The following is a 9,768-nucleotide window of genomic DNA, read 5'->3' on the forward strand; positions in this document are numbered from 1 at the left end:
TGTTCTTATTCTCTCACAAAATGTATTTCTTCTTCGAGGAGATTTATAAAAAGGACTTTGGGGACACATACAGGTATTTGACATCTTTAAGATTAATACTAAAATGGGTAAGAATTTCCAGAACTAAAAAGCTGCATTCAAATTGAACAAGAATTAGGAACATGGGATTAAATGAACTGAGGAAGATTATAGTTTTGTGATTCTTGTTGAAAATATTGCTGGGGACGCCTGGGTGGCGCAGTCGGTTAAGCGTCCAACTTCAGCCAGGTCACGATCTCGCGGTCCGTGAGTTCGAGCCCCGCGTCAGGCTCTGGGCAGATGGCTCGGAGCCTGGAGCCTGTTTCCGATTCTGTGTCTCCCTCTCTCTCTGCCCCTCCCCCATTCATGCTCTGTCTCTCTCTGTCCCAAAAATAAATAAACGTTGAAAAAAAAATTTTTTTTTAAAAGAAAATATTGCTGGTTTGGGGCACCTGGGTGACTCAGTCGGTTAAGCGTCCGATTTTGGCTCAGGTCATGATCTCACGATTCGCGAGTTCGAGCCCCGTGTCTGGCCCTGTGCTGACAGCTCAGAGCCTGGAGCCTGTTTCAGATTCGGTGTCTCCCTCTCTCTCTGCCGCTCCCCTGCTCATGCTCTGTCTCTCTCTGTCTCAAAAGTAAATAAACGTTAAAAAAAAAAGTTAAAAAAAAAAGAAAATATTGCTGGTTCTCTAATGTTTGCTTTAACAGATTAAGGAAACTTTTAAGATATCTATGATATACAGAAGTGTCATAAGTATTCATTTGTAAACTGAAGCATTTATCTTTTCTCTCTACATAACTCCCCTGAAATTCAAAAACCCTCAATGAGTATTCTTTCTTTCATGGCAATTACAATTGTTTGCATAAGTTCAATAAGAACCTGTTCATCTCGTAACAGGTCACCATTGGAAATACTGGTTATTTTACCAAGGCTTTGACTGGAATGTCATATGTGAGAGTGACATCCATAGACTCAGATATGACCAGACAGCTTTAAGGAACTAAGGTTGGCTTTATGAAACATGGAGCCTTAAAGCCCCTTGGAAATGTTGGCCTGGTGCCTTGCTTACAGAGTTCCCAGCAGCCTCACCAGGTGAGTAAAGAAGGTCACTTCCTGGCAGGTGCAGGAACCTCAGGATATCTTGGGGACCTCATGAAGAGGAATTCGCCCAATTCTACAGGTATTGCAGGCCTGTCCGATGGCAAGTATTTGGCTTTGCTTTTGGCCTGGAGAGGCTACTAAAAGTTCAACCCAGAGATTCTTCATAAAAGGTTCTAGCAAAGCAAACTTTAAAAGATCCTCATGATCAATTGCTATTCTTGCTGAGCTTATGTAAATAATTAGGCCAGGTTTGTTAAGACTGGACTTGTTCTACAAATGCATTGGTCTCAATTTGGCTATCTCCGGAAAGGGGGTTTTTTTAGGGAGAAAAAACTATGTTTCAACAATGCACCGTTATGGATGTTAAAGTCTAGTTATGATTGTCTTTAAATGTTTGTTGTTTACCTAAACTAGACATCTTGAGGTAAACTTGAGAAAAATTGTCACAGTGTTTCATGTAAAGACAATCTTCTGTGCTTGTTATTCTGTGGGGATAATAATAAGACCCCGTGAGCATATTATTGTTTAAACAACTGAAAAACAGGATGGATCTCTAAATATGCAAACCATATCTTCCCTAAATCTGATCTGACAGTTACCAGAAACCTGCCCCTTTCAAAGACTTGGAGGTGGACTTTACAGACATACAACCAAATAGAGGATTCAGTTTCAGGTATCACCCCATGGGTCCATCACTCCAGAGCTAAGAAGGCCAACTCAGCGGAACCCTCAACCTGGCAAAGTGATCCAGATCCAGTCAACCTGCTTAAACTGACCCTCAAAAAGACACTGGCCCCTGAGATCTCCAGCCCTGCCCCAGCCACACCCCAGAAGCTGGCTGGCCTGTGCACGGCAGAAGTTTGAGGAATCAACATGTGCACCGAGCCCAACAGTTCGGTTCGGATGCAACTCTGCCAGCCCTTGCCCCTTACTGTTGTCATAGCCCTGATCTTGCTTCTTGCTATTGGGCTAATAGAGACTGCACCAACAAGCTGGACATGGGACAGATGGCAGAATCTCTGGTAACCTTACAAACCAAATAAACTCCCTGGTAGCAGTGTCCCTGCAAAATAGGCGAGCCCTCGACCTCCTCACTTCAGAAGAAGGAGGGACTTGTATCTCTCTGGGGGAGGGATGTTGCTATTTTGTAAGCCAATCAGGAATAGCCAGGACTAAGGTTAAGGAGCTCAAGCAAAGAATTCAACATAGACAACAGGAAAGTATCAGTCAATGGAAAGGATGGGATCTCACAGACTGGGCATCCTGGCTCCCTGCTTTCCATAATTTTACTTGTGACCAGAGGCCCTTGTATACTAAATACCCTGGTATGTTTTATTGAAGACACTGTTCCTTGCCAAACTGGAGCACATATCTTAGCCTTCCAAGGGTACAACCCTTAGAGCTAAAAAGTGATGCCTAATAAAAGATTTTTAAAAAGGCATCAAGGGGTGGGGGGGAATGTTGGGAAAATGAATAAATTTTTACACCATAAGATGGTCGACGGGACTAAAACAAGCTCTGGTCTCTAGCTTAGAGACTCCTCTTCCGAGTTCTTCTTGCCCTGTTTGCTGTGCGTGCCGTGCGAGCCACCCCCCCTCCCGCGCGCGTGCACACACAAATATGGAGGCTGACAACTATAAATGACCCTTCCCACTTGCATTCAGCACTCAAATCTTTGGAAAAACTGTCTCCTCTGAGCCTGCCGGTGTTAAATAAATCACTGATTCACCAAGATCTCCGAGTGCCGCTTGGTTTTTCCGCCAGCGTTCCAGCCTGGTTCCATAACAGAATCAAGAATTAACTTGGGGCACCTGGCTGGGTCAGTCAGTAGAGCATGTGACTCTTGATCTTGGGGTCACAAGTTTGAGCCCCATGTTGGGTGTAGAGATTACTTTTTCTTTTTTTTAAGTTTTTTTTTCAACGTTTATTTATTTTTGGGACAGAGAGAGACAGAGCATGAACGGGAGAGGGGCAGAGAGAGAGGGAGACACAGAATCGGAAACAGGCTCCAGGCTCTGAGCCATCAGCCCAGAGCCTGATGCGGGGCTCGAACTCACGGACCGCGAGATCGTGACCTGGCTGAAGTCGGACGCTTAACCGGCTGCGCCACCCAGGCGCCCCTGTAGAGATTACTTAAAAACAAAATTAAAAAAAAAAAGGAACCTGATCAGCTGAGGTGACCATGATCCCCAGACTTGGGGATGGATTGCATTGTGAAAATATAAGATCACGGACAGGAATAGAGTAGCAATGGCTGTGTGTACACAATGGCTATGTGCTTTGTGAACTTTTCACTAAGTACAGGAGAATTCAAGATTGATAGAAGAGTTTGGATATGATTTAAATAGAAGTTGTGTCTATAGTAGTGTTACTTATACTTGTCTGGTCATTGCAAACTTAGTAGCCTAAACAGCACCTATTCCTTATTTTGCTCACAGATATGCAATTTGGGCAAGGCTCAGTGGAACAGCTCGTCTGCACCACATGACATTGGCTGGCGCAGCTCAAAATCAAGGCCAGGGTCTGGAATCTGAAGGCTTGATCATTCACGCATCTGGCAGTTGATGCTAGCTGTTGTTGGGACTTCAGCTAGAACTGTGAGCTGGAATGCCTATACGTGGCCCCTCCATCTGGTTGCTTGACTTCCTCCCTGCCTGGCAACTATGTTCCAAAAGTGAGCACTCCAAGAGAAAGTCCCAAGAGGACAAGGTATAGCTGGGGCACAGGGGTACAAGAGTACGTAGCTCTGGGTGTCCCAAACAGACCAGGTTGGGCCACTCACCACTCACCAAATCAAAAGCAGAGAGATGAGTAGTGGTGAGACAAGAAAGGAATTTATTTCAGTGAGACCAACGCTGGGAGGACAGCCGACTAGCATTTCAAAGACTGTCTCCAAAGGGCTGAAAATGCATCCAGGTTTATATAAGGAAATTATAGGGCAAAGGTCAGTTGGTATGTGCAGGTGGACAGTGAAGGTCAGGTCGATCATTGTCTTGACGTCTATCATGGGCAGGGTGTTGCTGGGTCAGGGCAGTCCTTGTTGCTTGAGGGAGTACCTTCAGTTTCTCTCAGGGGATGCTTTGCCCATAGGGTCTTTTGCCTGAGTTAAGAAATAAGCTAGAAAGAACTTAATTAGAATGTTTGGAGGTAGCTGGAAGTCCTCTTTCAAATACAGAAGATGCATTGAATTCCATGGCCTAATCTCAGAAGTCAAATAACATCATTTTCACTATATTCTATTTGTTGAAGCAATGGAAAACAAACAAACACATTTAAGGGGAGAGAACGTGACTATACTTCTTAATGGGAGAAGTAACAGTTATATTGTAAGAAGAGCATGTGGAAAGAGAAATATTGTGGCCATTTAAGGAAAATTTTGTCCAAAAAAATCATTCAAAAGGTCTCTTTTTCGATATATATTTTTTTTTCAGAATTAAACCTGAAGAGGTAAAAAACAAAAAACAAGCTAATTGGAGTCTGCTCCAATTACTTACCATGTCCAGGTGTTATGTAGATATGAGCTGGTCAATATTAATACCAAACAACAGTCAAGTACACAGCCATGGCTAAAAGCAGGTGGAAGGACTAGAAGCCTACGTTTATGTGCTACCTAATTTTTATCCAAACATTTCTGAAACTACAGTAAAATTTCTGGAACTACAGTAAAGTCAGATAATGGTGATGCAGGCTAGCTGAGTCTGAGGATGCAGAGGGGGTTCTGCAGGACCAGCCAGGAGGATCCTTGGCCTTGCACAGGATGGAAATCAAACACTAGCCAAGAGGAAGTGAGAGTGATGTTTATCAAAGACATGTACAGAGAGAGAAGATACAGATAGAATGTCTGAGAGACTCAGCAAGGAAAGAAAAGAGTCTTGTCATTGCTTGGAGTCTGTTTTTTTGTTTTTTTGTTTTTTGTGTTTAATTTTTTTTTTCAACGTTTATTTATTTTTGGGACAGAGAGAGACGGAGCATGAACGGGCGAGGGGCAGAGAGAGAGGGAGACACAATCGGAAACAGGCTCCAGGCTCTGAGCCATCAGCCCAGAGCCCGATGCGGGGCTCGAACTCAGGGACTGCGAGATCGTGACCTGGCTGAAGTCGGACGCTTAACCGACTGCGCCACCCAGGCGCCCCGTGTTTAATTTTTTTAACGTTTATTTATTCTTGAGACCGAGAGAGACAGAGCATGAACGGGGGAGGGCCAGAGAGAGAGGGAGACACAGAACCGGAAGCAGGCTCCAGGCTCTGAGCCATCAGCCCAGAGCCCGACGCGGGGCTCGAACTCACAGACTGAGAGATTGTGACCTGAGTTGAAGTCGGACGCTTAACCGACTGAGCCACCCAGGCGCCCCTGTTTTTTTTTTTTTTAATTGGTGATGGTGGTCTGCCATATGTGTCCTCTCAGGCATCCAGGCATTGGTCAAAACAAGTTGTGCTCAAGTGTCCTCCATAAGTCACTTACACCCTGGAGCTAGGGGTGTTGGCATCAAGGTGTGAGGAGTCAGTGGTCTTGGAAAACATTCATGATGACCTTGACCAGTCACTCCTATCTGTTGCCTATTGTGCTGGAAGCCTCCAAAGTAACCATTCATTAACTCCTTCACCTTTACAAAGAGGACATACAGTGGGGTGCCTGGGTGGTTCGGTTGGTTAAGCGTCTTCGGCTCAGGTCATGATCTCAAGGTTGGTGAGTTTGAGCCCCGTATTGGACTTTGTGCTGTCAGCTTGGAGCTTGGAACCTGCATTGGATTCTGTGTCTCCCTCTCTCTCTGCCCCTCCCCCAATCATGCTGTCTCTCTCTCTGTCTCTCTCAAAAATGAATAAACATTTTAAAAATTTAAATATATTTAAAAAATTAAAAAACAAAGAGGACATACAATAAGCCATGTGTAAGGCAGGGTGCAGGTCCTAGCAGGAATAGTAACAACAACAGTAAAAAAGCCATCATTTATGGGGTCTTTCAGTTTCCCTGTCTTAATGGGAAATGGAGGAGAAAATAAGAAACCTCTGGCTCTTAGATAATACTGTTACAAGCAACATTCCTTTCCCATAATGAATAATATTACTAAGGCATTCTCCCAACTTAAAACAGCTGTGTTCCCAAAGTCCTTAAATAAGTTCTTTAGCACTCAGGGTCCATTTTCTTACTGAAATAATAAACATAATGATAGGGCTCTCGGGAAGAGTGGGGACAAAAAGGAGTGAGAGGCTCTAGAGATTAAGGACTCCCAGGGAGGTCCTACTTAGTCTTTAGGTCTACTTTCTTTAGTCTCCATGGCATTTAAAAGAGCCAGTAATTCTTCTTATGCCAGTAATTCACTCATTTAACCAAAGTTTATGCCTTTTTGCTGGGAAGGCAGGAATACAGTAGTGTGGAATAGAACAGTTTCTCATAGCTTTCTCCAATCACCTTTCTTAATCATACACCTACTGGAATTTGCTTAGGGATTTTCATTCTTGGAACCATGTGAGATAGATATGATGGTTAATTTTATGTGTCAACTTGACTAGACCACTTGACTTGCTCAGGTATTTGGCCAAACACTATTCAGGGACACCTGGGTGGCTCAGGCAGTTAAGTGTCAGACTTCAGCTCAGGTCATGATCTCACAGTTCGTGGGTTCAAGCCCTGCATCAGGCTCTGCTGACAGCTCAGAGCCTGGAGCCTGCTTTGGATTCTGTCTCCTTCTCTCTGCCACTCTCTCAAAAATAAACAAACATTACCAAAAAATTAAAAAAAAAAAAATTGAATCTGCAGACTGAGTAAAGATTCCCGTCCTTACTGTGGGTGGGTCTCATCCAATTAATTAAAGTCTGACTAGAACAAATAAGGTAATAGATAATTTTAAAAAGCCTACTCTGTCTCTCTTTTCTTTTTTCCTTATATTACTAGGGTGTAGTGGTAGGCAAAATTTGCATGTGGGTGGTAATAACATGTCTTTCCCTAATTATAAACTATGATAGGATTCATCTATGTATCATATGATTTCACTCATGGAATTTGAGAAACACAACAGAGGAATAGAGGGGAAGGGAAGGAAAAATAATATAAAAACAGAGAGGGAGGCAAACCATAGAGACTCTTAGATACAGAGAACAAACTGAGGGTTGCTGTAGGGGTGGAAGGTAGAGGGATGGGTTAAATGGGTGATGGACGTTAAGAAGGGCACTTCTGGGGGCGCCTGGGTGGCGCAGTCGGTTAAGCGTCCGACTTCAGCCAGGTCACGATCTCGCGGTCCGGGAGTTCGAGCCCCGTGTCGGGCTCTGGGCTGATGGCTCGGAGCCTGGAGCCTGTTTCCGATTCTGTGTCTCCCTCTCTCTCTCTGCCCCTCCCCCGTTCATGCTCTGTCTCTCTCTGTCCCAAAAAGTAAAATAAAAAATGGCGCCCCCCAAAAAAAATTTTTTAAAAAAAAAAGAAGGGCACTTCTGGGGATGAGCCCTGGGTGTCATATGTAGGAGATACATCACTGGGTTCTATTCCTGAAGCTAAGACTGTACTGTATGTTAACTAACTTGAACTTAAATTAAAAAAAAAAAAAATAGGATTCATCTATGTTCAAGAGAATTCCCAGATTCCAACTTTCTTGGGCATTTATTAAAGAGCGGGAGGGGGTTAGGTAGCAGGAAGAAGAGATGGAATAGGATTTAGGATAATTACAAAGCCCAAGATGTGGGGGTAAGTGAGGAGGAGCCTAGGGCTTTATTTTTTCCTCCCTTCTCTCCTTTCTTCACTGAGGGTCTTCTCCTCCTCCTTCTGGTCCCTGACACCACATCCTCACCTGCCCCTGTGTGGCCTCTCACTAAAGATGAAAAGAAGAGAAAAGCTGGAGAAAAGGGAGTGTTTGGAGTTGGTAAGCCCAAGCAGCAGCCTGCAGAGAGAAGAGGGGTCCTTATGGCCCCTGGTTACCCATCTGGAACAAGGGGTTCTATTTCCACATGGCTATTTCTATGCCTGTATGAGACATGGCTAATGCATGTTATTATGTAGCTATTATTAGGTTTCAACACTATCTTATTCTCTTCTTCCAGATACACAGAAGACTACTTTTCTCAGCTGCCCTTGCAAGTGAGCAGGGTCATGTGACTATGATGACTAACAATACGTGGGCAAAAGTGACAACTCATTTCTGGGCTGTGGCAGTGTAAAGCTGTTTGTGATTCTCAAGTGTCTCTGCTGCCTTGTCATTGCAGTAGTGGAAGGGATCTTGGGTGGAACTGGAAGAGATAAAACATGGGCTCAGAAGTAGCCTATCTTTCAAAAAAAATTCTTTTTATGTTTTTTTATTTTTGAGCGAGAGACAGAGCATGAGCTGGGAAGGGCCAGAGAGGCGGGGGAGACAGAGAATCTGAAGCAAGCTCCAGGCTCTGAGCGGTCAGCATAGAGCCTGACATGGGGCTCGAACCCATGGACTGCAAGATTATGACCTGAGCCGAAGTCAGATGCTTAACCAACTGAGCCACCCAGGCACCCCAGAGGTAGCCTATATTTTTGAGCCACCACTGTGGATTGGGATAAGGGGAGGGTAGCCCTGATGAGCCACCCAGACCCACAACAAGTTTTGTAGGAGGGAGAAATAAATCTTGATTATACTAAACAACCAAGATTTTCAGAGCTGCTCAATATCATAGCATAACCCAGACTATCCTGCTAGATATAATTATGAAAACGGGGGCCTGCATATTTAAGAAAACACAAACTTGTGTTCGCTTTGGCAGCACATATACTAAAATTAGAATGATACAGAGAAGATTAGCATGGCCCCTGCACAAGGGTGACACACAAATTTATAAAGTGTTCCATATTAAAAAAAAAAAAAACACAGACTTTATTTTATTTCTGGGAATGGAAGGTATTGATTTATTTCTGGGGAATGGAGTCAGTTAGACCTGGGTTTGAATACCTGCTCTACCGTTTCCATTTGTGACACTGGGCAGTTAACATGACCTCTCTAAGTTTAGTTTCCTCATCTACCAAATAAGGATAAAAATGCCTATTTGGGTGACATCTGGCTGGCTCAGTACAGCATGTGACTGTTGATCTCAGGGTCGTAAGTTTGAGCCCCTCGTTGGGTGTAGGGATTACTTTTTTAAAATGTCTATTTTGTAAGGTTATTTTGTGGGCTATATAATATTCAAGTAATGAAAACCTCTAACGGTAGCTGGCACATTATAAGAAATCAATAAAAGGTAACTTTATAAGATCCATTTCTGTTTATTTACACTTAACAAATATCAAAGGAGAAAAATAATTCTCTTTGTATATTTAAATCAAACACTGCCTAACAAGCCTTGTATTGCAAAAAATGTGAGAACTACTTAATTTGCATTTAGCAAAGGACAGTGTGGCTTTGGAAAATTTCACTTGAAGATTTAGAAGTCCAGAAATTTGCCTTTACATTATTGGGATAATATATTTACTTTGTGGTTCTTAGTTTTTAATATGCTAAGTTGCATCAAAGCAGTAATCTGCTTAAAAGATACAGTCTTCCCATGTACTGTAAATTATCTCAATATGTGGACTGGGAAATGGTTTTCTAATGATATAAATCATGAATATGTCTCTCAATTCAGTTTCCTAATTTTGTAATAGTCATTACACCTATAAATTGCTATTAAATTCATCACAAATATCTGGGAGGTGGAAGCTTT

The 9,768-nt window shown here is 43.2% G+C and overlaps 1 non-coding gene across 1 annotated transcript; it reads left to right on the forward strand.

The window, feature by feature from the left end:
* The first annotated feature begins 8,819 nt into the window (after nt 1-8,819).
* Nucleotides 8,820-8,926, forward strand: LOC121042178 (U6 spliceosomal RNA). Its single transcript, XR_005796023.1, has one exon. It is a non-coding gene; the product is annotated as a U6 spliceosomal RNA (small nuclear RNA).
* The last annotated feature ends 842 nt before the right edge of the window (nt 8,927-9,768 follow it).

This window comes from Herpailurus yagouaroundi, unplaced genomic scaffold (assembly GCF_014898765.1).
Source record: "Herpailurus yagouaroundi ecotype Mexico unplaced genomic scaffold, PumYag 184, whole genome shotgun sequence".
NCBI classification, from domain to species: Eukaryota; Metazoa; Chordata; class Mammalia; order Carnivora; family Felidae; genus Herpailurus; species Herpailurus yagouaroundi.